The following is a 24,589-nucleotide window of genomic DNA, read 5'->3' as shown; positions in this document are numbered from 1 at the left end:
CTTCAGGGAGGTGGTTCTATCAGGTTGACTGACACATTTGCCGTAGGCAGGCTCAGGCTCTTTTTCCAGAAAATTGAACCTCTCTCTGCTCTCAGTGGCCCTACCCTTACTCAGCAACTCTGATCTGTGAAACCAGCTGGCAAAGAACTAGGGGAAGGATTGGTCTTTGTAAGTAACACCCTTTTTAGCCTCTCTTTTTGCAAAATAATAATAATAATAATAATAAATTAATTAATTAAAAAAGCAGCTATATTTTAAACTTGATCTTTAGAACCAGAGCACTCTTCTTAATCATCGTAAACAAAAACCTAGTTAGAGACAAAGGACTTTGGATCCTACCTTTTTAGCGTACACTCAGCTCTTTCTCTCCATCTCCTGCTCTCTCTCCCTCTGTCTCTGTTCTCTGCATCTCTCTCTGTCGATCTCTCTCTTACGCTCTGCATCTTCTCTTTTCCTTCTTCGCCCCTTCCCTGCATTCTGTCGGGTTTTCCCCCAATAAGCCCTTTCTTTCCCTTACAACAAAAGCAACAAAAAGTACACAGTGGATTCCCAGCAGGTTGAAAAGAAAATACAGTGATCTTTAAAACAACCAGAACAAAACACATTACAGGGGCAGCAGTTCCACCTAATGGTTAAGTGGCCAGTGGGGACATTCGCATCCCATATCAGCTCAATACCTACTCCCAGCTCCCGATTCCAGCTTCCTACTAACTCGGACCCTGTGAGGCAACAGTGATAGCTCAAGAAACTAAATTCCTGCCACCCACATTGGAAACCTGATTTGCATTCCCAGCTCTGGGTATGGCCCAATCCTGAACCCGCATATGGCAGTAAATTCTTTCTCTCTGCTTGCCGACCCACCATCACCTTCAGCTCCCATCTCTCAAATGAATAAATTCAATTTTTTTTTGTTAAAAATGCTTATGTAAGGGAAACAATAATACAAATAATCAGTGACTTTCAGAATATTTATAATAAAGCCTTCCATTTCAAAATGGAAAAAAAATGTAAACATTTGCAGATAAATAAGCAGACTTGCCCTGCAATGAAAGAATTTTTGGAACTACACTTTTCTTCTATTTCTTGAAAACAACTGACCATTTCATGTAAATATAATAACTGTACTGTAAAGTTATAGTTTAATATAGAAGTAATTTATGTAATAGTAATACAGAGGGACAAGCAGAATTATATTGTTGCTAGATTCTTAAATGTTGTTTAACATTAATTTAAGGTAAAATATTATAAGTTTAGAACATGTATTGTAAAAATTAGAGTAACCACTAAATACAGAAATTAATATCTTTTAAAATTTTTTACCTATTTTCATTTTATTATAAGCAGAAAAAGACATGGATCTTCCACCTATTGGTTCACTTCCAAATGCTTACAACACTCAGTGCTGGGCCTGGCTAAAAGCAAGAATTAGGAACTCAATCCAAGTTTCCTCCATGGGTGGCAGGGATCCAAGTACTTGGGCCATAAAGTGGTGCACATCAGCAGTAAGCTGGATTCAAAAGCAGAGCCAACCAGATACCAGGCACTCTGATATAGGATGCAGGGATCCCAAACCATCTTAGCCATTTGTCCCAAGCACTCACCTCTTTTATATCAAGTATCAAAACAAACTTGCAAGGCAGGCATTCGGCACAAAGGTTAAGGTGCCTCTTGGGATACCTATATCCCATATCCGAATGCCTGGGTTCAAAACCTGACTCCCCAGTTCCAGCTTCCTGCTAGCGCACATCCTGGAAAACAGCAAGGGATAGCTCAGGTTGTTAGGGTCCCACCGCCCATGTAGGGGACCAAATTAAAGTTTCTGGCTGCTGGCTCAGTCAAAATTTCAAAGGTGGGAAGAAATGGGGAGCAACTGAGGAGTTCCTTATTACTATATCTTATCTCTTTCTTAGCTTTTTTTTTTATCATTAGAATTGATGACAAATTGTAATCATTTCAAAACAGCTTAGTATAAACAAAATATGTTTTCATATCTCTCATGGTAACAAAAAGCAAATATCTAAAATAAACTTGCTAAAAATTTTAAGAAAGAAATTAAAGGCCGGCTCCATGGCTCAATAGGCTAACCCTCCGCCTGCGGCGCCGGCACACCAGGTTCTAGTCCCTCTCTGGGAGCCAGGATTCTGTCCTGGTTGCTCCTCTTCCAGTCCAACTCTCTGCTCTGGTCCGGAAGTGCAGTGGAGGATGGGCCCTGCACCTGCATGGGAGACCAGGAGAAGCACCTGGCTCCTGGCTTCAGATCAGGTCGCAGGCTGCAGCACAGCGGCCATTGGGGGGTGAACCTGTCTCTCACTCTGCCTGTCAAAAAAAAAAAAATTCCAGGCCGGCTCTCTGCTGTGGCCAGGGAATGCAGTGGAGGATGGCCCAAGTGCTTGGGCCCTGCACCCCATGGGAGACCAGGAGAAGCACCTGGCTCCTAGCCTCAGATCAGCGCGGTGCGCCGGCAGCAGCGTGCTGGCCGCGACGGCCATTGGAGGGTGAACCAACAGCAAAGGAAGACCTTTCTCTCTGTCTCTCTCTCTCTCACTGTCCACTCGGCCTGTCAAAAAAAAAAAGAAGAAAGAAATTAAAGTACACAACTAGAGAAAAAATCACTTAAGCACAAAGGAAAATTGAGAGAGAGAAAAAAGTAAAGAACTACAAGAAAACTAGAAAACAAGTATTAACTTGACAGTAGTAAGACATTATCTTTCAATTATTGCCTTAATATTAAATAAATACAATTCTCCAATTAAAAAATTAGAATAAATGAATGGATAAAAAACAATATGCAGCTGACAAGAAACTCATCTCTGAGGATTACATTTACTGAAAGAGAAAGAATAAAATCGAGAGTTCAAGCAAATGTAACCCAAAAGAAAGCTGGTATAGCCATGATTCTATGAGATAAGTTAGATTTAAAATCAGAAACCGTAATGAGACAAAGAAAGTCATTGTAGGATGATAAATGGTTCGCTCCAGCAAGAGGAAGTAACAATTCTAAACGTGTACTTGAAGCCGGCGCTGTGGCATAGTAGGCTAAACCTCCACCTGTGACACTGGTATCCCATATGGGTGCTGGTTCATGTCCCAGCTGCTGGAAGTCCTAGCCGGAGCAATCAGGCAAGAGAAAGAAATAAAGGGCATTCAAATTGGAAGGATGAAATAAAATTGTCATTGTTTGCAGATTACATGATGTTATGCAGAAAAAAACCTCAAAAGACTGCACCAAAACCCACAATGACTGCACCAACTATTAGAAATAAATGAATTCAGTGAAGTTTGAGGACACAATGTCAATGTACAAATACAGGAGCACTGTTATACACTAATAGTGAATTATCTGAGAAAAGAAATCAAGAAAACAATTCCATTTCCAATGTTTACAGAAAAATAAAACATTTCAAAATAAATTTAACTGAAGAGATGAAATATTTCTAAAATATAGCTATAAAACATTGATTAAAGAAAGTGAAGTGGACATATTGAAATGGAAAGACATTCTGTGTTCATGAATTGAAAGACTCAACATCAACATCACTAAAATGTCAGTGCTATCTGAAGCAATTTGCAGATTCAACTCAATCCCTATCAAAAATCAATAACATTTTTCACAGAACTAGAAAAAATAGTAGACAAATCTTTGTAGAACCACAAAAGAATCCTACAGCCAAAGTAATCTTGAGCAAAGAGAACAGAACACTACCTGACTTTAAAATATATTACAAAGCTACAGAATTAAAATGGCAAGATATTGGCATAAAAATAGGCACATAGACCAATGGAACAGAATAGAACCCTAGAAGGAAACCAATGCATTTATAGCCAACTGATCATAGACAAAATTAGCTGCTACAATATCCAAGAACTCAAAATGTGGATTGTGGCAATTGCTTGAACCATGGAGCAGTGAGAAACTGTTAGTAGATAATAAGAAAAATAGAATTCTCTAACCATAACCCTCTCCAAAAGAAAAATTCTCAGCAGAAAAGTCCCTCTAGACTCATAGTTTTTTAAACTGGAAAAAGTGAGACTGTGGTAGGCAGCAGGCTTCCCCATAAGTCCAGAAAATTTTTCTTTCAGGAAGAGTTCCTGTCTGAGCCTGGAGTGGGCATGATGAATGCCTATAGGTTTAAATGCCCTGAAGTGAGTCAGAGAAAAATTCTGGTTTGGGGCTAATGTTGGCCAGCATGAAAATTCTGGCTGCTCTACAAAAGAGACACCAAATTAGAGACTTTCCAGCCATACCATATTACAGGAAGTGCCTTTCATGAGCTCTGTGATGTGAGTCCCTAATCTGCCTTCCCACATAGTCTGGGTTCCCTCCTGGAATCTGCCCCCACTCCTAGGCTAATCTGGGTGATCCAGCATGGCAAACTCAGAATCCCTGTGAGACTTGTTAAAAACCTGGGCTTTGGGCACCATCTAGTGCCAAGTAGGTAGCAGTGACTCACAAGTCAATTTACACAGGACATTTGGACAGGCACAACTTAGAAAATATCAGCATAAACTAAACTACACAAGGAAGACTGGAATAAATATCTAATTTTCAATACAAAAACATAAATGTGAATCCATAAAAATCAAGAACAAATAAGAAACCATAATCTAACCAAACATAGAAATGCATGGTCTTTCAGACCAAGAATTCAAAATGAGGGAGAGTAGGGTGGAAAGTATCATTGTGCTTTTGAAACTTTATGTATGAAATACATGAAATTTGTTCCCTTTATATAAATTTAAAAATTAAAAAATAAAAACAAAGTGACAATTTTGAGTAAACTCAGCAAACTCCAAGAGAATGCAGAAAAACTATTTCAGAAATTTATCAGAGAAATTTAACACTTTTTAAATTTTTATCTTAATTTTTATCTGGCCTTAAACAGATTCAATGTAGTTTGTGTATATAACTCTAAGAACATAGTGGTATTCCCTTCATCTTTTTCTTCCTATCTTACCCTCTTCCCCTCCTACCTTCCTTCCTTTTCCTTCTTCTTTTTTTTTTTTGTTTTTGAGATAACATATTAAATTTACATTACAGTAAAAAAGCTTAATATTTTATCAAATAAGAAGTTTAATAAGTAAAAAGCAAAAAGACCTTAGTTCAGTGGGAATATAGACAATGGCTATAAATAATAATTAAATGGAGGTGACAATTTCACCCATGCACAATAAATTTTAAAGTAATCACAGATCATTGAATCTATGGTAGTATATCATTCTTAACCATTGGTTTGACAAAGATATAAAACAAAGTTTTACAAAGCTGTAATTGTGGCAGTACTGATACACACAAACATTTCTTTCTTTTTCTCTTTGTTCTTTAAATTTTAGCTCCGGCATATAAAGGATAACATGCAATATTTGTCTTTCTGGGTCTGGCTTATTTCACTCAACATGATGTCCTCCTGTTTTGTAGATTTTGCTGAAAGTGGTAGAATTTCATTCTGTTTTATAATTGAATACTATTCATTGTGTATATGTACTGCATTATAAGATTCCTGACGCCATGAACAGGAGTGTCAAATTGTTAAGTCAGCAACAGGAGTCACTGTGTACTTACACCCCATGTGGGATCTGTCCCTAATGTGTCGTCTAAAGCCAAGTGATGCTATGACTGGTACTGAAACAGTATTTTTATACTTTGCATTTCTGTGTGGGCACAGACTGATGAGGTCTTTGCTAATTATATACTGAAGTGATCTTCTGCATATAAAGAGAATTGGAAATGGGAAAAAAAAAAAACAACAACCTGGTGTTAAAATGGAAATGGCATAGAAAATTAATTAATTTGAAAAAAAATTATGTAGGATCTCTGTCTTTAATGTGCTGTACATTGCTATTTAATGCTATAATTAGTAATCCAATGGTAGTTTTTTCACTTTATGTTGCTATATGGGCAAAATGTTGAAATCTTTACCTAATATATACTAAACTGATCTTCTGTATACAAAGAGAATTGAAAATGAATCTTTACATGAATGGAAGGGGAAAGGGAGCGGGAAAGGGGAGGGTTGCAGGCGGGAGGGAAGTTATGGGAGGGGGGAAGCCATTGTAACCCATAAGCTATACTTTGGAAATTTATATTCATTAAATAAAAGTTTAATAAAAAAAGTATATTATGAAAAAAAAAACAAAATAAATAAATAAATAATAAATAAATAAAATAAAAAAAATTCTGAAACTGAAAAGTACAGAGAATAAAAGAAAAATGCAACAGAGAGCCTCAAGAGCAAAGCTGATCAAAGAATAATTAAGTGAACTCAAGGATAGGCTAGATGATGGGGGCCAGAGCTGTGGCACAGTGGGTTAAAGCCTCAACCTGCAGTGCTGGCATCTCATATGGCCACTGGTTTGAGACTCAGCTTCTCCATTTCTAATCCAGCTCTCTGCTGTGTCCTGGGAAAGCAGTAGAGGATGGCCCAAGTCCTTGGGCCCTTGCATCCATGTAGAAGATCCAGAGGAATCTCCTGGCTCCTGGCTTCAGATTGGCTCAACTCTGGCCATTGCGGTCATTTAGGGAGTAAATCAGTGGAATGGAAGACCTCTCTCTGTCTCTCTCTGCCTCTGTCTCTGTCTCTGTCTCTCTCTCTCTCTCTGTCTGTCTCTCTGTCTCTCTGTAACTCTTTCAAATAAATTTAAAAAAAAATTAAAAAAGATAGGCTAGATGAAACATGGAGTCCAAGGAGAAGAAAAGGAACAAGAATGAAGAGAAATAAAGAAAACATGACCTATGGAACATCAAAAGCATAAATATAAGGATATTTGGAGATAAAGAAGGACGTAAAAATGACAAAGGGATAGGAAGTGTATTCAAATCATTTTATAGTAGTTATTTACATGAACTTAGAAGCACATGTAACAAAAGCAAAATAAACAAATTGGATTATATCAAACCAAAAAGTTTCTGCATAGCAAAGGAAACAACAGAGTGATGAGACAACCTACAGAATGCAAGAAAGTATTCACAAGCTATATATCTAATATTAAGCCAATGTTCTAAACATAAAAGGAACCAAGACAACTCAATAGTAAAAGCATCATCATCATCCAAACTTAAAATGAACAGAAGACCTGAATAGACTCCTCTCAAAAAGAATTCATATAAGGGGCTGATACGTATATCAAATATTGCTTAATATCACTAATCATCAAGGAGTTGCACATCAAAATCATAGTAAAATACCACCTCACACTAGTAAAAATGGCTATTTTCAAAAAGGCAAAAGATAATAAATGCTAGCAAGAACATGGAGCAAGGGAATTTTATATACTTTTGTTGATAATGTAAATACTGCAGCCACTATGAAGAAAAGTATGGAAGTTCCTCAAAATATCAAAAATGTATTATAAAACCAAATGATCCATAAATTCCACTAATGGGTACATATACAAAGAAAAGGATATCTGCATGTTAAATAAATATAATTGTCCCCATATTTATTTCAGCAGTATTCAAAATAGCCAAGATATGAAATAAACCTTTATAAACTGTTGGTGGGAGTACAAATTAATACTGTGTATCTTTTGACCTTCCCAAGAAGCCCTCAAGGTGGAGATCAGGATAGCCATGAGCCATCCTCACTGCTCAAGACTGCTCTATTCTATCGAGGAGTTATGGGGATTCTGGGAAATATTGGATGCTCTGCTGGATGTTACTAAGATACCATTCACTCTGACCAAGTTTCCAGTTACTATTCAACAACCCTGCATGGGAGACTTAGAGCAAAGACTGCTTGATACTCAGGTCAACTCTGAAAAACAAACAAGCAAAAAACCCTCAAATGAGAACCCTGAGATATAGAGATTAAAGCCCAGCCCAATTCTTCCAGCTTAATGATAAGTGTTCACCACAACCATGACCTGTATCCCCAAAACACATCTATTTATCTTTGCCTCTTTCCTTGTCTGAATAATCAAATATGTATATAGATGTAAAGATTTTCTGTGAACTGAGAAAGGATCGGCACTAGGTAAAAATTCAAAATACCATAATTTCTTTGTGGTATTCTTTTTGTTAGTCTTCTCAGAACTCACCATCTGGGAAGCCATCTTTCTTTTTCTTTCCCCTTTCTCATAAATATTTCCTTATTTTCTGGTTGTCTGAAGTTTTCACAATAACATTTCACCATAGTCCACGTGACATTTTGAATTTCCATAACTGCACCAAGTCTCTCTTTGCTCTACATGCTAGGAGTGCATGCTAATTATGTTACATAATACTGATAGACTCATAATGCCCCACTTTGATCCTACTAATTGGTTCACCTACACTGCGTTTCTTCTTCTGCTCTCACCAGCTGACAAGTCATTGGCTTTAAATGTTCTTGTAGTCAGGTTGTGTTTCTGTTTCATTTGGCTTCTACTATTGGAAGAGACAATCTATCCAACAATAAATTCAAGACATAAGTCCATTTTTATTTTCTTCCTGGAGTTTCTATAATCTCAACAGTTTTGAACCTCTGGATATTGGGCCCACCTGGACAACTTTAAAGCAAAACTACTAGTAAAGAATGCGTCAGCTGGGATGATTTTGGAGGTACCTCAACATACTTAAAAAAGACATACTTTAAATTATATGTTGTATTTATTTGCTGCAGTTTTATTTCAACAATAAACTCCACACAATGTCACTCTTTACTCTTTACCATCAATAGCATATGGCTATCCATTCACAGACAACAACTTGAAGAAACGTTGAGGATGAGATGCAAGACTCTTTTCCCAGTTACCTTGGATTTAGAAGATGTATTAGAGTTTTGCAGAGAAACTGAATACATATACTTGTGTTTGTGTGTATTTGTGTGTGTGTGTGTGGAGAGAGACTGATTGATTAGATTAAGAGGATTAAGACCCATAATATGCTATCTGCAAGCTGGGAGAAAGCTGGCAATATAAGTTACAGTTCACTTCCATAGGCCTGAGAACCAATCACTCCAATGTCCAACAGCAAAAGCAGGCAGGTTCTCCATCTCAAAATGAGAGAGAGAGAGAGAGACCTTTCCTCTGCCTGTCTGTTCTATTCTGGCCCCAAGTGGATTGAATGATGCTCACCCACACTGGTGAAGATGTATCTTCTTTATTCAGTCTATTGATTCAAAAGATCATCTATCCTGGAAACACCCTCACAGATGTATCCAGAAATAATATTATCAGTATCTGGCCACCTGTAGCCCAGTCAGGTTGAAATACAAAATTAGCTATCACAAAAGGCTTGTCCCCAGCTAATGAAACTGAAAGAATGCGTGATTTCCTACAGTTTCTGATATAGCCTGGTGAAGATGTGATAAGTGTTGGTATAATAGTCAATATTGCCTGTCATCTACTATATAGAACAGAGAAATGATAAGAGTTGTAACATAATTGCTGCTTCTCTCCATTAAATCTATGCGTCCAAGTTTATGTGTTTCCTTTTCAATCCCAAAGCCAGGATTTAAAAAAAAAATGAGATGAAAGAGATTATAGATAAAAATCTTTATCTAAAAAGACAGCAGGTGCACTCCTGTGTTCCAGAAGCTAAAACACTGCTGGTGAGTGATAGGTAGGCAACAAAGCTTTGTTAAATGAGCTTTTGCACTGGTGATAGTTTCCACTTCACGAGGCAGTGTGTTGAGCAACTCACACACCAAAAACAATTCCCAGTTCACATGTGAGAACCTTGGGGCATAGAAATGACAAAAATGCTAGCCAAAGGCTATGCAGCTGGCAAATATATTTGAATCTCACTCAAAATTCCTGTGTCCACATAGGCTCCTCTGCCCTGAAGTGAATTCTTTCTGTGATAATCATCTCTTTGCAGTTACCTCTAGCATCTTTATTTTCTCTCCATCTGCTTTGTTTTTCCATTGTAAAATATCCCTGCCTCAGGCAACAACAAAAGTCTTCCCTCAACTTTGTTGACCTTTCTATATCTCTGAAAGCCAAAATTCTTGAATGATTCTGATATGCTCTCTTTCTAATACCTCACAATTCAACTTTTTTCCTTCTTATCTCACCAAAATTTCTCTTTGGGATATAAATTACCAAAACTTTCCTCCTGTGTTCTGTGCATTGTTTCATAGTTTGCCAAGTGATCTGAGAATGGGTTACAGCTGTCATTTATTGAGTAGTCAAATTCTTAATTGGCTGTATATTTTCTCTATATTTAATTGTTTTCCCTTTCTCTTTGAAAAATGGAAGTAACAAATTTTACTGTGATATGTAATTCTTGCATATGTCAAATGATACTATCTGTATCCCTTTTGTGAAATAAACGCATTATAAACCATAGGAATTTGCAGGTGAATTTTAACTGCACAAATGCAAGATTTATTCTCTGCCATTTACAGGTAAGACTCACATAAGAAATGGCAGATACCTTTGAAATCCATTGGAAACATCTCAAATATCTCCCATCAGGCAGATAGAAACTCATAGCCTTAGGAATCTAGGTTTGCAAGACATGGCATGATCTGGGATATACCCAAATATTCCTGGCCATTCCATTTCAATTACCACACACCCAAGGGCTCAGGGAGTCTTCTTGCTAAGCACTGGTGAAGTTTTAACCCAATCTTAGTATAGCTCAAAAGAAGAATCTTGCATGGTACTTTACCAGTTTTTGCTTTTAAAAATATTTCATTGAAGATTATGATTGTACAGATTTATCACAATGTGATGAATGATTGAATAAAGTTAATTGACATGCTTATTGTAGTGAGAACATTTAAAATTATTATCTTAGGGATTTTACACTATGCAATGAATTGTTAACATCAGTCACCATACTATACAATAGATTTCAAAAATGTGTTCCAACATCTCTGAATTCCCTGAACCTCCAACCTTGGGTAGCCACTATTCTACTCTCTACTTCTATGAGTTTATTTATTTTTTTTTTTTTGACAGGCAGAGTGGATAGTGAGAGAGAGAGAGACAGAGAGAAAGGTCTTCCTTTTGCCATTGGTTCACCCTCCAATGGCCGCTGCAGCTGGCGCATCATGCCGATCCGAAGCCAGGAGCCAGGTGCTTCTCCTGGTCTTCCATGCGGGTGCAGGGCCCAAGGACTTGGGCCATCCTCCACTGCCTTCCCGAGCCATAGCAGAGAGCTGGCCTGGAAGAGGGGCAACCGGGATAGAATCCGGCGCCCCAACCGGGACTAGAACCCGGTGTGCCGGCGCTGCAAGGCGGAGGATTAGCCTGTTAAGCCACGGCGCCGGCCTATGAGTTTACCTTTTTTAGATTCCATGCATAAGTGATATTGTGAAATATTTGTCTTTCTATACTAGCTTGTTTCACTTAATATAATGTCCTCTAGGTTCATCTGTATTGTCTCAAATGACAAAAATTTTCTTCTTTTTAAAACTATGTAATAGTCCATTGTATTTATGTATGCAATGTGTGTGTATATATATAATATTTTCTTTATCCATTCATCTATTGATGAACACTTAAGTTGATTCCTTATATAGGTTATTGTAAAAACTGCTGCAATGGACACACGAGTACAGACAGCTCTTCAACATACTGACTACATTTTCTTTGTTTTTTTGTTGTGCACTGCATAAAATGTTTGGTTCAGTTATGTACCACATATATAAAATTGGGGGGGGGGATAAAATTATAATAGTGCTGAAAAAATCCTATTGCTTAGCAACATAATGGCATCATAGCATTATAATGCAACATGTTACTCACGTCTGTGCTGATGTTGGTATAAACAAATCTGTGCTACCAGTCAGAGAAAAGCATAGGACATGTAATTATAAATAATGCATAATTCTTAATAGTAAATTGCTATGATACTAACTTATGGACTTACTATACTATAATTTTTATCATTATTATAAAATGTACTCCTTCTATGTGTAAAGAAGTATATTGTGAATGAACGTGTTGTGTTCAGCAGTAGTAGTCTCATACATCTGTATCTATAGAGTCTCTTGATTGTGGCTACATAAAGTTATTGACTGATACCAGTTAGGTTTGTGAAAGTACGCTGTAAGAAATTCACACAAAGATCATCAAGTAACACAAAAATGTACAATCAGTAGTGTTATTTCTGAATATTTCTGAATCAAGTAACAGCTTTATTCTTAATGTTTTGAGGAAACTGAAAACTGTTTTCCATCATGGCTACATTAATTTACATTCCCACAAACAATGTACAAGGGTTACTATTTCTCCATATGCTCACCAACATTTGTTATGTTTCACCTTTTTCATAATTTCCCTTCTAATTAGTGTGAAGTGGTATCTAATTATGGTTTTGTTTTATATTTCTTTGATGATTAGTGATGCTGAGCATTATTTTAAAGATTTTATTTATTTATTTGAAGGCAGAGTTACAGAGAGTTAGAGGCAGAGAGAGAGAGAGAGAGGAGAGAGAAAGAGAGTCTTCCATCCACTGGTTCACACCCCAGATGGCTGAAACGGACGGAGCTGGGCCAATCCAAAGCCAGGAGCCAGAACCTTCTTCCAGGTCTCCCATGCAGGTGCAGGGTGTCAAGGATTTGAACCATCTTCTGCTGCTTTCCCTGGCCATAGCAGAGAGCTGGATCAGAAATAGAGCCGTCAGGACATGAACTGGTGCCATAAGGGATGCCGGCACTGCAGGCGGCAGCTTTAGCCGCTAAGGCACAGTGCTGGCCTCATGCTGAGCATTTTTATATAACTTTTTTTTTTTTTGACAAGCAGAGTTAGACCAGTGAGAGAGAGAGAGAGACAGAGAGAAAGGTCTTCCTTCCTTTGGTTCACCCCCCAAATGGTCGCCATGGCCGGCGTTGTGCCAGTCCAAAGCCAGGAGCCGGGTGCTTCCTCCTGGTCTCCCCATGCAGGTGCAGGGGCCCAAGCACTTGGGCCATCCTCCACTGCCTTCCCGGGCCACAGCAGAGAGCTGGACTGGAAGAGGAGCAACCGGGACAGAATCTGGCGCCCCAACCAGGACTAGAACCCGGGGTGCCAGCACCGCAGGCGGAGGATTAGCCTAGTGAGCCATGGCGCCGGCCAAATAACTTTTAGCCATATGTTTTCATTGCTGAAATGTCTATTCAGTTCAGTTTTCTATTTTTAAATCAGGTTGTTTATTTTCTTGCCATTGCGTTGCTTGAGGTGATTGTAAAATTTGAGTATTAATTCATTATCAGATATATCATTTGCAAATATTTTCTCCCACTCGGTAGGTTATCACTTCATTTTGTGAATTGTTTCTTTTGCTTTGTAGTTGCTTTTTAGTTGTGTATACAAATATAATTTTTCCACTAAAAATAATATTAATTTCAAAAGTACAATAACTGTGATCCTCCCAACTTCCTGGCTTTTGCTTGGTGTGCTCAGGCACAGAGACACAGATATTTGTGGTCTGTGTTTTTCTCTGCCTGCCACAAACAGGCATTTCAACCCATCAAAGACATTTGTACATCTGTAGTCTCCTGTAATTCAAGATGTGAAGATCTTCAAGAGCCAGTGGACGAAAGTCCTCAGGCTAGGCTGATGCAATTGCCTTGCTGAAATTTCTCACCAACTACTAGATCTTTCTCTGCCTTAGATGATGAACCCCCCTGTGTGTGTGTATGTGTGTGTGTGTGTGAGAGAGAGAGAGAGAGAGAGAGAGAGAGAGAGAGAGAGAAGGAAAGAGATTCCTGAAGCCTGTCTTTCCAGAGAAAGGAAGACAAAGACAAAGAATGGTTTTAGTCAACTTCCCATTTTCAGGTCTACCTTCTTCCTAGGGTTGATCTATATTCCTGCCTTTGGTAGTCTATATCATATTTTTTTTAATTTATCTTAACTTCCAATTTTTTGTTTTTGCTCAAAGTACCTCAAGTTGATCATTGTTACTTGAGACTAAATATTCTTAACTAACAACTTTGTAAATATTTAGCAACAAGTGATTGTTTCTGGAGTCTGGTCATGTTCTTCTCTTAATAAGTGTTAGTGTTCAAAGGCCAAAGGCAGCACAAAGCAATTTTGTGTTTCTCTTATCTTGTCTTCCAGAGAGGAGCAATGTTTGAGTCATCTAGTTTGAGCTTCATATGGAATTGTGGGTACTAAAAAAAGTGCACAGAAGCATAAATACCTGTGAAGAAATTGTATGTCTGGGTTCAACATTTGGGTTGATGTTCCCTTAAGAGAAGTCATCTAGCCAACATAACTTTAGCAAATAGCCTGGGGAATTGGGGTGAGTACCAGAGATTTGTGCAATGGTTTCTAGAGTTAATTTTTATGTCAGAATTCATTAGCTAAGAATAGATAATCTTATTGAATTGATTTCCTGAGAATTATTCTTAGAAGTAGAGAGATTTCAGTAAAGGATCACAGTCAAACAATAGAATACTAAAGTTCAAAGTTTGATGTCACTATAATTCCAGATCCAAATGAAAAGTAAACACTCTAATCTTGCAAGATGCACGGTAGTGAGCATTTTATTTGGGCTCTCTTTCCTTTCTGCAAAATAAAATAATAAAATTATTCTTACCAATTATAGCTAAGAAAACTGAGATTCATTTCAGCTCACTTGCTAATTTTTATTAGGGCTTTATCATCTATCCTTAGTTTTATAGCAGAGGTTAACAGTACAACATTAAAAACTATGTGAACTAAACCTAGTTCCTAGATTGCTCACTTACTAATTGGGTGGCCTTGTATCAAGGGTTGTACATGTTCTTTGCTGTTTTCTTTTCTCATATATATATATATATATATACATATATATTTTTTATTTTTGACAGGCAGAGTGGACAGTGAGAGAGAGAGACAGAGAGAAAGGTCTTCCTTTGCTGTTAGTTCACCCTCCAATGGCCGCTGCGGCCGGCGCACTGCGCTGATCCGAAGCCAGGAGCCAGGTGCTTCTCCTGGTCTCCCACGGGGTGCAGGGCCCAAGAACTTGGGCCATCCTCCACTGCACTCCCGGGCCACAGCAGAGAGCTGGCCTGGAAGAGGGGCAACCGGGACAGAATCCGGTGCCCTGACCGGGACTAGAACCCGGTATGCCTGCGCCGCAAGGTGGAGGATTAGCCTGTTGAGCCACGGCGCCGGCCCTTCTTTTCTCCTATATTAACCATTCCTAACTTTCAGAGTGGTTGCATTAAATAAATTAAAGTATGAGAAGCTCTTAGAATGCTGTGTGAAACTTACGAAGTATTGTCTAGTTGCAAGTTATTGTGATTATGGGGTTATTTCTCATTCACTTTATTGTGTCTCTGTGATCCTTTTAATCCCATCTTAAACCAAAGATACTATTTATGTTGTAGAGCCAAGGTGTGCCACAGCTTCCAGAGGAATCAATCACAAGAACTAAGTCCTGGGATATAAATTAGGATGTGAGAAATGGAGTCAAGAGAAGAGCCAAGTGCCTAATTTTCTGTCCATGTTCAGGCAGGGTTCCAGGGAGCTTTCCCTGTTAAGAAAATGATCATAGAGAAATAGGACTGTTTAATGCAGTGGTAAAGTCTTATAGGCTGATTATATCATCCTTTACCAGCTTACATGGGCACCTAACTGTAAGAACAAAGGGTATTTTGAAGATGAAATGTTAGCTCCTTTTTACCTAAATTTAACAATATGCCATCCATGGTGACTTGTCTTCCCAAACCCTTATATGATTGTTCTTTGATTAGCAATTGTTTTAAGATTTATTTATTTGTTTGAAAGGCAGAGTTACAGACAGAGAGGCAGAGATGGGGAGAAAAGAGGCGGGAGAGAGAGAGAATGAATTCCATCTGTAGGATCATTCCTCAAATGGCCACAACAGGTGGGGCTAGGCTAGGCTGAAGCCAGGAGCCTAGAACTACATCCAGGTCTCCCATGTGTACAGGGGCCCAAACACCTTGGTCATATTTAACTGTTTTCCCAGACACATTAGCAGGGAGCTTGATCAGAAATGGAACAGCCAGGACTTGAACCAGTGCCCATATGGGATGCCAGGATCACAGGTAGTGGCTTAATCCACTGTGCCACAATGGTATCCCTGGTTAGCAGTTTCTATATAGCTTCTTGATCATAAGGCATATTTGATAGGATTTTAGATAATTAAATTTTCAAGTTAGGATAAATTTCTCTTCCAAGAGTTTAGATCTGGAATATAGAAATACAATTCTTGGACTGAGAACATGTAAAGTCTGAGAGTATGAGTTAAGTTTGCTCATGGAAAAACCTACACTTGATATTCATATATAGTAGTCTAAATAATGACCCCCCCAAGACATCCAGATTCAGATCTGTAGATGTTTTGAATGTTGTGTTATATGGTAAAAAATGACTTTACAAATGTGATCAAGTTGAGAATCTTCGATGAGGAGAATATCCTGTATCATCTAGGTGAACCCTAAAGTATAATCCCAAGTAACTTTGTAAGAGGAGGGCAGGGGGATATTTAAATATAGAAGAGAAAAAAGTGGCATAATTATTACAGAAACAGATACAATGTGCAGCCAGAAGTCAGATCTTTGTGAAATAAAGTAGTATTGAATACAACACACATGGACTTTTGGACCTTCTTTCAGCCTTCAATGCCTTAATATATGACTGCATATATTATATGTACTGACCTCTCACATAATATTTGAAGGCATTATATAAAGCCATGGAGCTTGGTAAGATCACCAGGGAAAGAAATATAGTCAGAAATGAGGACCAAGAATTGAGCTCTGAAATGACCCAACATTAAGAAATTTGGGAGAAGGGAGGGGTCCACTGAGAATGAGTGATCAGTAAGTTTAGAGGGAAACTGGTGGTGTATTATCTTGGAAGTAAAATGAAGAAAATACATAAAAAATGATCAACTATGTCAAAGGCTTCAGAAAGATCAAGTAAGATGAGGAACAAGAATTGACCATTGTCTTTAATAACATGGAGATCACTGATGACCTTAGCAAGAGAGTTTCAGTAGAATGGTGCCAGCAAAACCCCATTAGACATTAGGAAGGATTGGATATAATGAACATAGACAATATTTTCAGTGAATTTTTATGCAAAGGGGACAAAAAGTGGGGGAGTAACTGGAATAAGAAGCTGTGAACAAGAGAATGTTTTATTTCTGTATAAAAGAAAAAGTAGCATCGTATCTACACTGCCTAGAAAAATTTGATGCAAACAAAAATGTGATACTTGCTAAAAATCATATCCTTCAGAGGACAAAAAGGAATGCAATGTAGTACTAGAATGGAGGAATTGGCTTTGGATAAGTTAATGAATTGCTCATCAATACTAACAGGATAGAAGGGAGATTTTGTGGGTTGAAGATGTGATAAATAAAAAGTCATCGCAGAGGCAGTCTAAGGAAGTTCTATTTAAATTTTCTCAATGAAATCGGAAGTAATATCATGTATAGAGAGTGAATATGAGAAAGAAATATGCGTTTAAGGAGAAAGGGGTGGTGGCATCATTGTCTAAGTCGGTAGGAGAGCAAATAGACTGAGGAAAGATAATAGGATTTTCTGACAGCCACAAGAGCCCAACAGAGGTATAGTCACAAACCTGAACTAAGATCAGTCAACATGAATACGTGTATTTTTTAAGAAAAAAATTCTATTTTTATTTATTTTGAAGACAGAGAGAGAAAGAGAGACAGAGATAGGGTTGAGGGATTGCCCCAAATGTCCATAGAAGCCTGAACTGAGCCAGGCCAAAGCCAGTGTCCTGGGATTTCATCTGAGTCTCCCACATGGGTGGCAGGTATCCAAGTACTTGGGCCATCTTCTGCTGGTTTCCCAAGCACATTAGCAGAAAGCTAGATCAAAACCAGAGTAGTTGTAGCTGGGACTTGAATCACTTCATCTGGCACTCCAATATAGGATGCAGGTGTACCAAATGGTGGCTTAACCCACTCTACCATAACTCCCACACCAATGTGTGCTTTTTCTTTTTGGTCACAGACAACAGTACAGGTGCAGGCCCTGTGCAACAGTACAGGTGCAGTGTAGGTGGAAAGTTGAACTTGACCATGTTTGTGGTTGTTCCATGCAAGATGACAATAATTTGAAATAGATTCAAGAGGGTTGAATGTAGATGAAATGACTTCAACGGTTCTCAACATTTACACTTATGAAAAAGAGAGTATAGGATATGAATTGGTGACAGAGGAAGAAAAAGCCGTAGGATTGGAGGTCCTGCTGGGGCTGCTGTAAAACTGGAGTCAAACTTCTAAAGATGAGCTGTTCAAGCCATCTCAAGGATCTAGAAAATCTGCAGCAAACCAAACCCAAACCCAGTAGGAGAAGAGAAATAATTAAAATCAGAGAAGAAATCAACAGGATTGAATCCAAAAAAACATTACAAAAAATCAGCCAAACGAGGAGCTGGTTTTTTGAAAAAATAAACAAAATTGACACCCCATTGGCCCAACTAACTAAAAAAAGAAGAGAAAAGACCCAAATCAATAGGATCAGAGATGAAATGGGAAACGTAACAACAGACGCCACAGAAATAAAAAGAATCATCAGAAATTACTACAAGGACTTGTATGCCAGCAAACAGGGAAATCTATCAGAAATGGACAGATTCTTGGACACATACAACCTCCCTAAATTGAGCCAGGAAGACATAGAAAACCTAAACAGACCAATAACTGACACAGAAATTGAAACAGTAATAAAGGCCCTCCCAACAAAGAAAAGCCCAGGGCCAGACGGATTCACTGCTGAGTTCTACCAGACATTTAGAGAAGAACTAACTCCAATTCTTCTCAAACTATTCAGAGCAATCGAAAAAGAGGGAATCCTCCCAAATTCTTTCTATGAAGCCACCATCACCTTAATTCCTAAGCCAGAAAGAGACGCAACATTGAAAGAAAATTACAGACCAATATCCCTGATGAACATAGATGCAAAAATTCTCAATAAAATTCTGGCCAATAGAATGCAACAACACATCAGAAAGATCATCCACCCAGACCAAGTGGGATTCATCCCTGGTATGCAGGGATGGTTCAACATTCGCAAAACAATCAATGTAATACACTACATTAACAGACTGCAGAAGAAAAACCATATGATTCTCTCAATAGACGCAGAGAAAGCATTTGATAAAATACAACACCCTTTCATGATGAAAACTCTAAGCAAACTGGGTATGGAAGGAACATTCCTTAATACAATCAAAGCAATATATGAAAAACCCACGGCCAACATCCTATTGAATGGGGAAAAGTTGGAAGCATTTCCACTGAAATCTGGTACCAGACAGGGATGCCCTCTCTCACCACTGCTATTCAATATAGTTCTGGAAGTTTTGGCCAGAGCTATTAGGCAAGAAAAAGAAATTAAAGGGATACAAATCGGGAAGGACGAACTCAAACTATCCCTCTTTGCAGATGATATGATTCTTTATTTAGGGGACCCAAAGAACTCTACTAAGAGACTGCTGGAACTCATCGAAGAGTTTGGCAAAGTAGCAGGATATAAAATCAATGCACAAAAATCAACAGCCTTTGTATACACAGGCAATGCCACGGCTGAGGAAGAACTTCTAAAATCAATCCCATTCACAATAGCTACAAAAACAATCAAATACCTTGGAATAAACTTAACCAAGGACGTTAAAGATCTCTATGATGAAAACTACAAAACCTTACAGAAAGAAATAGAAGAGGATACCAAAAAATGGAGAAATCTTCCATGCTCATGGATTGGAAGAATCAATATCATCAAAATGTCCATTCTCCCAAAAGCAATTTATACATTCAATGCAATACCCATCAAGATCCCGAAGAGCTTCTTCTCAGATCTAGAAAAAATGATGCTGAAATTCATATGGAGACACAGAAGACCTCGAATAGCCAAAGCAATCCTGTACAAAACAAAAACAAAGCCGGAGGCATCACAATACCTGATTTTAGGACATACTACAGGGCAGTTGTTATCGAAACAGCATGGTACTGGTACAGAAACAGATGGATAGACCAATGGAACAGAATAGAAACACCAGAAATCAATCCAAACATCTACAGCCAACTTATATTTGACCAAAGATCCAAATCTAATCCCTGGAATAAGGACAGTCTATTCAATAAATGGTGCTGGGAAAATTGGATTTCCACATGCAGAAGCTTGAAGCAAGACCCATACCTATCACCTTACACAAAAATTCACTCAACATGGATTAAAGACTTAAATCTACGACCCGAAACCATCAAATTATTAGAGAGCATTGGAGAAACCCTGCAAGATATAGGCACAGGCAAAGACTTCCTGGAAAATACTCCAACAGCACAGGCAGTCAAAACCAAAATTAACATTTGGGATTGCATCAAATTGAGAAGTTTCTGTACTTCGAAAGAAACAGTCAAGAAAGTGAAGAGGCAACCAACAGAATGGGAAAAAATATTCGCAAACTATACTACAGATAAAGGATTGATAACCAGAATCTACAAAGAAATCAAGAAAATCCACAACAACAAAACAAACAACCCACTTAAGAGATGGGCCAAGGACCTCAATAGACATTTTTCGAAAGAGGAAATCCAAATGGCCAACAGACACATGAAAAAATGTTCAAGATCACTAGCAATCAGAGAAATGCAAATCAAAACCACAATGAGGTTCCATCTCACCCCGGTGAGAATAGCTCACATTCAGAAATCTACCAACAACAGATGCTGGAGAGGATGTGGGGAAAAAGGGACACTAACCCACTGTTGGTGGGAATGCAAACTGGTTAAGCCACTATGGAAGTCTGTCTGGAGATTCCTCAGAAACCTGAACATAACCCTACCATACAACCCAGCCATCCCACTCCTTGGAATTTACCCAAAGGAATTCAATTTGGCAAATAAAAAAGCCATCTGCACCTTAATGTTTATTGCAGCTCAATTCACAATAGCTAAGACCTGGAACCAACCCAAATGCCCATCAACAGTAGACTGGATAAAGAAATTGTGGGACATGTACTCCATAGAATACTATACAGCAGTAAGAAACAATGAAACCCAGTCATTTGCAACAAGATGGAGCAATCTGGAAAACATCATGCTGAGTGAATTGAGCCAGTCCCAAAGAGAGAAATATCATTTGTTTTCCCTGATCGGTGACAACTGAGCGCCAAAGAGAAAACCTGTTAAGTGAAATGGACACTATAAGCAACAATGAACTGATCAGCTCCTGTCCTGACTTTAGATGTACAATGTAATACTCTATCCTTTTTAGTATTTGTTGTTGTTGTTGTTGTTCTAGTACTATTGGTTGAACTCAGTAATTAACACACAATTATTCTCAGGTGTTTAAATTTTAACTGAAAAGTGATCCCTGTTAAATCTAAGAGTGGAAAAAGAGAGGGAGGAAATGAACAATTAGGAACATGCTCAATCGGACTGGCCGTAAATGGTGGAGTCAGAAATGTGCAGGGGATTCCAACACAATTCCATCAAGATGGCATGTACCAATGCCATCGCACTAGTCCAAGTAATCAATTTCAGCTCACAATTGATAGCTCCGATAGGTCTAAGAGTTAAAGAGATCACACAAACAAGACAAGTATCTCCTAATACTAACTGATAGAATCAAAAAGGGAGAGAAAGATCCAACATGGGAAGTGGGATACACAGCAGACTCATAGGATGGCAGATGTCCTAGACAGCACTCCGGCCTCAGAATCAGCCCTCAAGGCATTCAGATCTGGCTGAAGAGCCCATGAGAGTATAGCAGGCATGGAAAGCCAAGATATCATGGAAAAAAAAAAAAAGACCTAAATGAATGATCTCTGTGAGTGAGATCCCAGTGGAAAGAACGGGGCCTTCAAAGAAGGAGGTACCCTTCTCCGAAGGGAGGAGAGAACCTCCACTTTGACTATGACCCTATCGGAACAATATCAAAGTCAGTGAACTCTAAAGGCTTCCATAGCCCTGGCAACTCATGACTAGAGCCCAGGGAGATTACTGACGCCATGAACAGGAGTGTCAAATTGTTAAGTCAGCAACAGGAGTCACTGTGTACTTACACCCCATGCGGGATCTGTCCCTAATGTGTCGTCTAAAGCCAAGTGATGCTAGGACTGGTACTGAAACAGTATTTTTATACTTTGCGTTTCTGTGTGGGCGCAGACTGATGAGGTCTTTGCTAATTATATACTGAAGTGATCTTCTGTATATAAAGAGAATTGGAAATGAAAAAAAAAAAAAACAAAACAACCTGGTGTTAAAATGGAAATGGCATAGAAAATTAATTATTTTGAAAAAAAAATATGTAGGATCTCTGTCTTTAATGTGCTGTACATTGCTATTTAATGCTATAATTAGTAATTCAATGGTAGTTTTTTCACTTGATGTTGCTATATGGGCAAAATGTTGAAATCTTTACCTAGTATATACTAAACTGATCTTCTGTATACAAAGAGAATTGAAAATGAATCTTTACATGAATGGAAGGGGAGAGGGAGCGGGAGGGGGGAGGGTTGTGGGCGGGAGGGAAGTTATGGGAGGGGGGAAACCATTGTAACCCATAAGCTATACTTTGGAAATTTATATTCATTAAATAAAAGTTTAATAAAAAAAAAAAAACAATGATGCAAATCTACTAGAAAGCTCATGTGACAGGTCAGCATCCTTTTGTGATCAGGAGAGGATCCTAAACCCATTCTTGATTATGTTTAATTAGTCATATAATTAAATGACAATAGAAAAAAAAATAAAGATGAGCTGGAAAACAGATGATTGACAGAACACTGAGAAGATTATGGGATAACTATTGGAGAGGAAGGCCATAGGTTTTGGATTCATTCATATGTGGTTTCAAAAATCTGACTCTAGGGCCGACATTGTGGCTTCCTGGGTGAGGCTGCTACCTGTAATGCCGGCATCTTATATGGGCATCGGTTCAAGTCCCAACTACTAGGCTTCCAATCCAGCTCCCTGCTAATGTACCTTGGAAAGCAGCAGAAGATGGCCCAAGTCCTGTGTCCCTGCACCCACGTGAGAGACCTGATGAAACTCCTGGCTTCTTCACTCTGGCCCAGCCCCAGCTGCTGCGGCCATTTGGGGAGTGAACTAGTAGATAGATTTCTCTTTCTGTCTCTCTCTCTTTCTCTTACTCTTTCAAGCAAATCTTAAAAAAAAAAAAAAAATGTGACACTGCCACTTAGTTCTGGAAGAACATGAGGAATTTGCAAAATTTCTCTGCGCTTCAGTGTCCCCAGAATAAGGATGATAAGTGTTACCAAAATGGATATTTATTTTTAAAGTGCATTTTTAATGCCTTTGGTGACCTAACACTATCCCTCAACTTCTTATCTTTTTAGTTTTTTCTTGAGAAGTTCAAGGACTAACGTACATTACCACATATACAAAATGCTGCTGCTACACAATCCCAAGAATCTGCTGACCCTGTACAAATCCTTGGCCAGGAACATCCCTGAATCCCTGAAGATGAGGGGACAGCAGGCTGTGGGAGTGGGGGTGTTGAGGATGACAAAACAGCAGGGGCTCCTAATTCCGGTCCCTCCTTGTTGACTTTCTGCAGAGGTTTGAGCCACAAGTGAGGTTGAATTGGGGGTGGAGACCACACATCTGGAGCATCTGCTGCTTCTCAGGAACAGGCAGCTGGGCCCAATCTGCAGGTTTTGTCATTGATTTGGAAAGACAATGGAGAATGGTGGCTGGAGCCAGTCTAAATGGGTGTGCATTCCAAGTCTGACATTGTCTTCTTTGGGTGGCTTTGGGTATGTTCATAACATGTTGGTGCCTTGGTCTCTTCATCTTTGAGTAGAGAATAGTATTAGAACCTTCCTCATCACGTTTTGTGAATATTAAATAAATCCATACAATGTTAAGTGCTAGGAGTCTAGCAAGTGCCCAGGTAGTGAGCCCTGCCTGTTTGTTATAAGGATATCTGTGAGTTCTGCTTGCTTGCAGGTGACTTTACCTCCAGCCATATGATCCTGGAGACACTACTCATCCCATTGCTATCACTCACGTGGCCCCAGAACCCTCTCTTGGTCTCCGTTTCTCCCTTCCTCATCACATCGAGGCTTCCATCTCTGAGGACAGCAATGCAACCCTCCCAGCCTCTGCCAGTCCCTCTGTTCCTCCTTCAGGTGTATGGCTCTATGTATCACATCAACCATGGGAACCCCTTCAACATGGAGGTGCTGGTAGAGTCCTGGCCTGAGTACCACACAGTCATTGTCCGGCCTCAGAAACAGGTAGGCACACAAAGATGGTTGGGGACGGTCAGCTCCATACAGCCCAAGGGTAAAAGAAAATCTGGGTTATTGTAAGGACACTCAGTAGTTGGCCGCTCAGATGAGCTCCACATGCTCACACTGTCTGTAAAAAGCATAGGACACATCAGGGTAAGGGCAGGTGAGCCGGGAAGAAAGGAGGCAGGAGGGAGGGGAGGGGAAGGAAGGAGGAACAGGAGAGGGAGACCGAGGGGAGGAAGACAAAGCTGGTGATAGCAGATTGAAGAACAAACAGAGGTGGCAGCAGTCAGCCGCAGGAGCTGAAAGAAGTCTAATGGGATACCAGAATAGTCACTTAAAAACAAAAGCCCAGAAATCCATTAGTAAAAACTGTCTCACCAGAACCAGGGAGGGGATTCATTATTGCTGCGTGCCAACTACGTGGAAGCACTTCCCCTGTTACTGAAGGTCATTCTCAGACACAACCTTACAAAGTGAGCATTGGTAT

General features: G+C 39.0%; 1 long non-coding RNA gene across 1 annotated transcript; it reads left to right on the top strand.

The window, feature by feature from the left end:
• The first annotated feature begins 104 nt into the window (after window positions 1-104).
• LOC133764199 (uncharacterized) lies at window positions 105-24,589 on the top strand. Its single transcript, XR_009866437.1, has 3 exons — window positions 105-168; window positions 13,969-14,152; window positions 23,813-24,589. It is a non-coding gene; the product is annotated as an uncharacterized LOC133764199 (long non-coding RNA).

The sequence above is a fragment of the Lepus europaeus genome, chromosome 7 (assembly GCF_033115175.1).
Source record: "Lepus europaeus isolate LE1 chromosome 7, mLepTim1.pri, whole genome shotgun sequence".
Classification (NCBI taxonomy): domain Eukaryota; kingdom Metazoa; phylum Chordata; class Mammalia; order Lagomorpha; family Leporidae; genus Lepus; species Lepus europaeus.
This window is presented reverse-complemented; position numbering and strand designations above follow the sequence as displayed.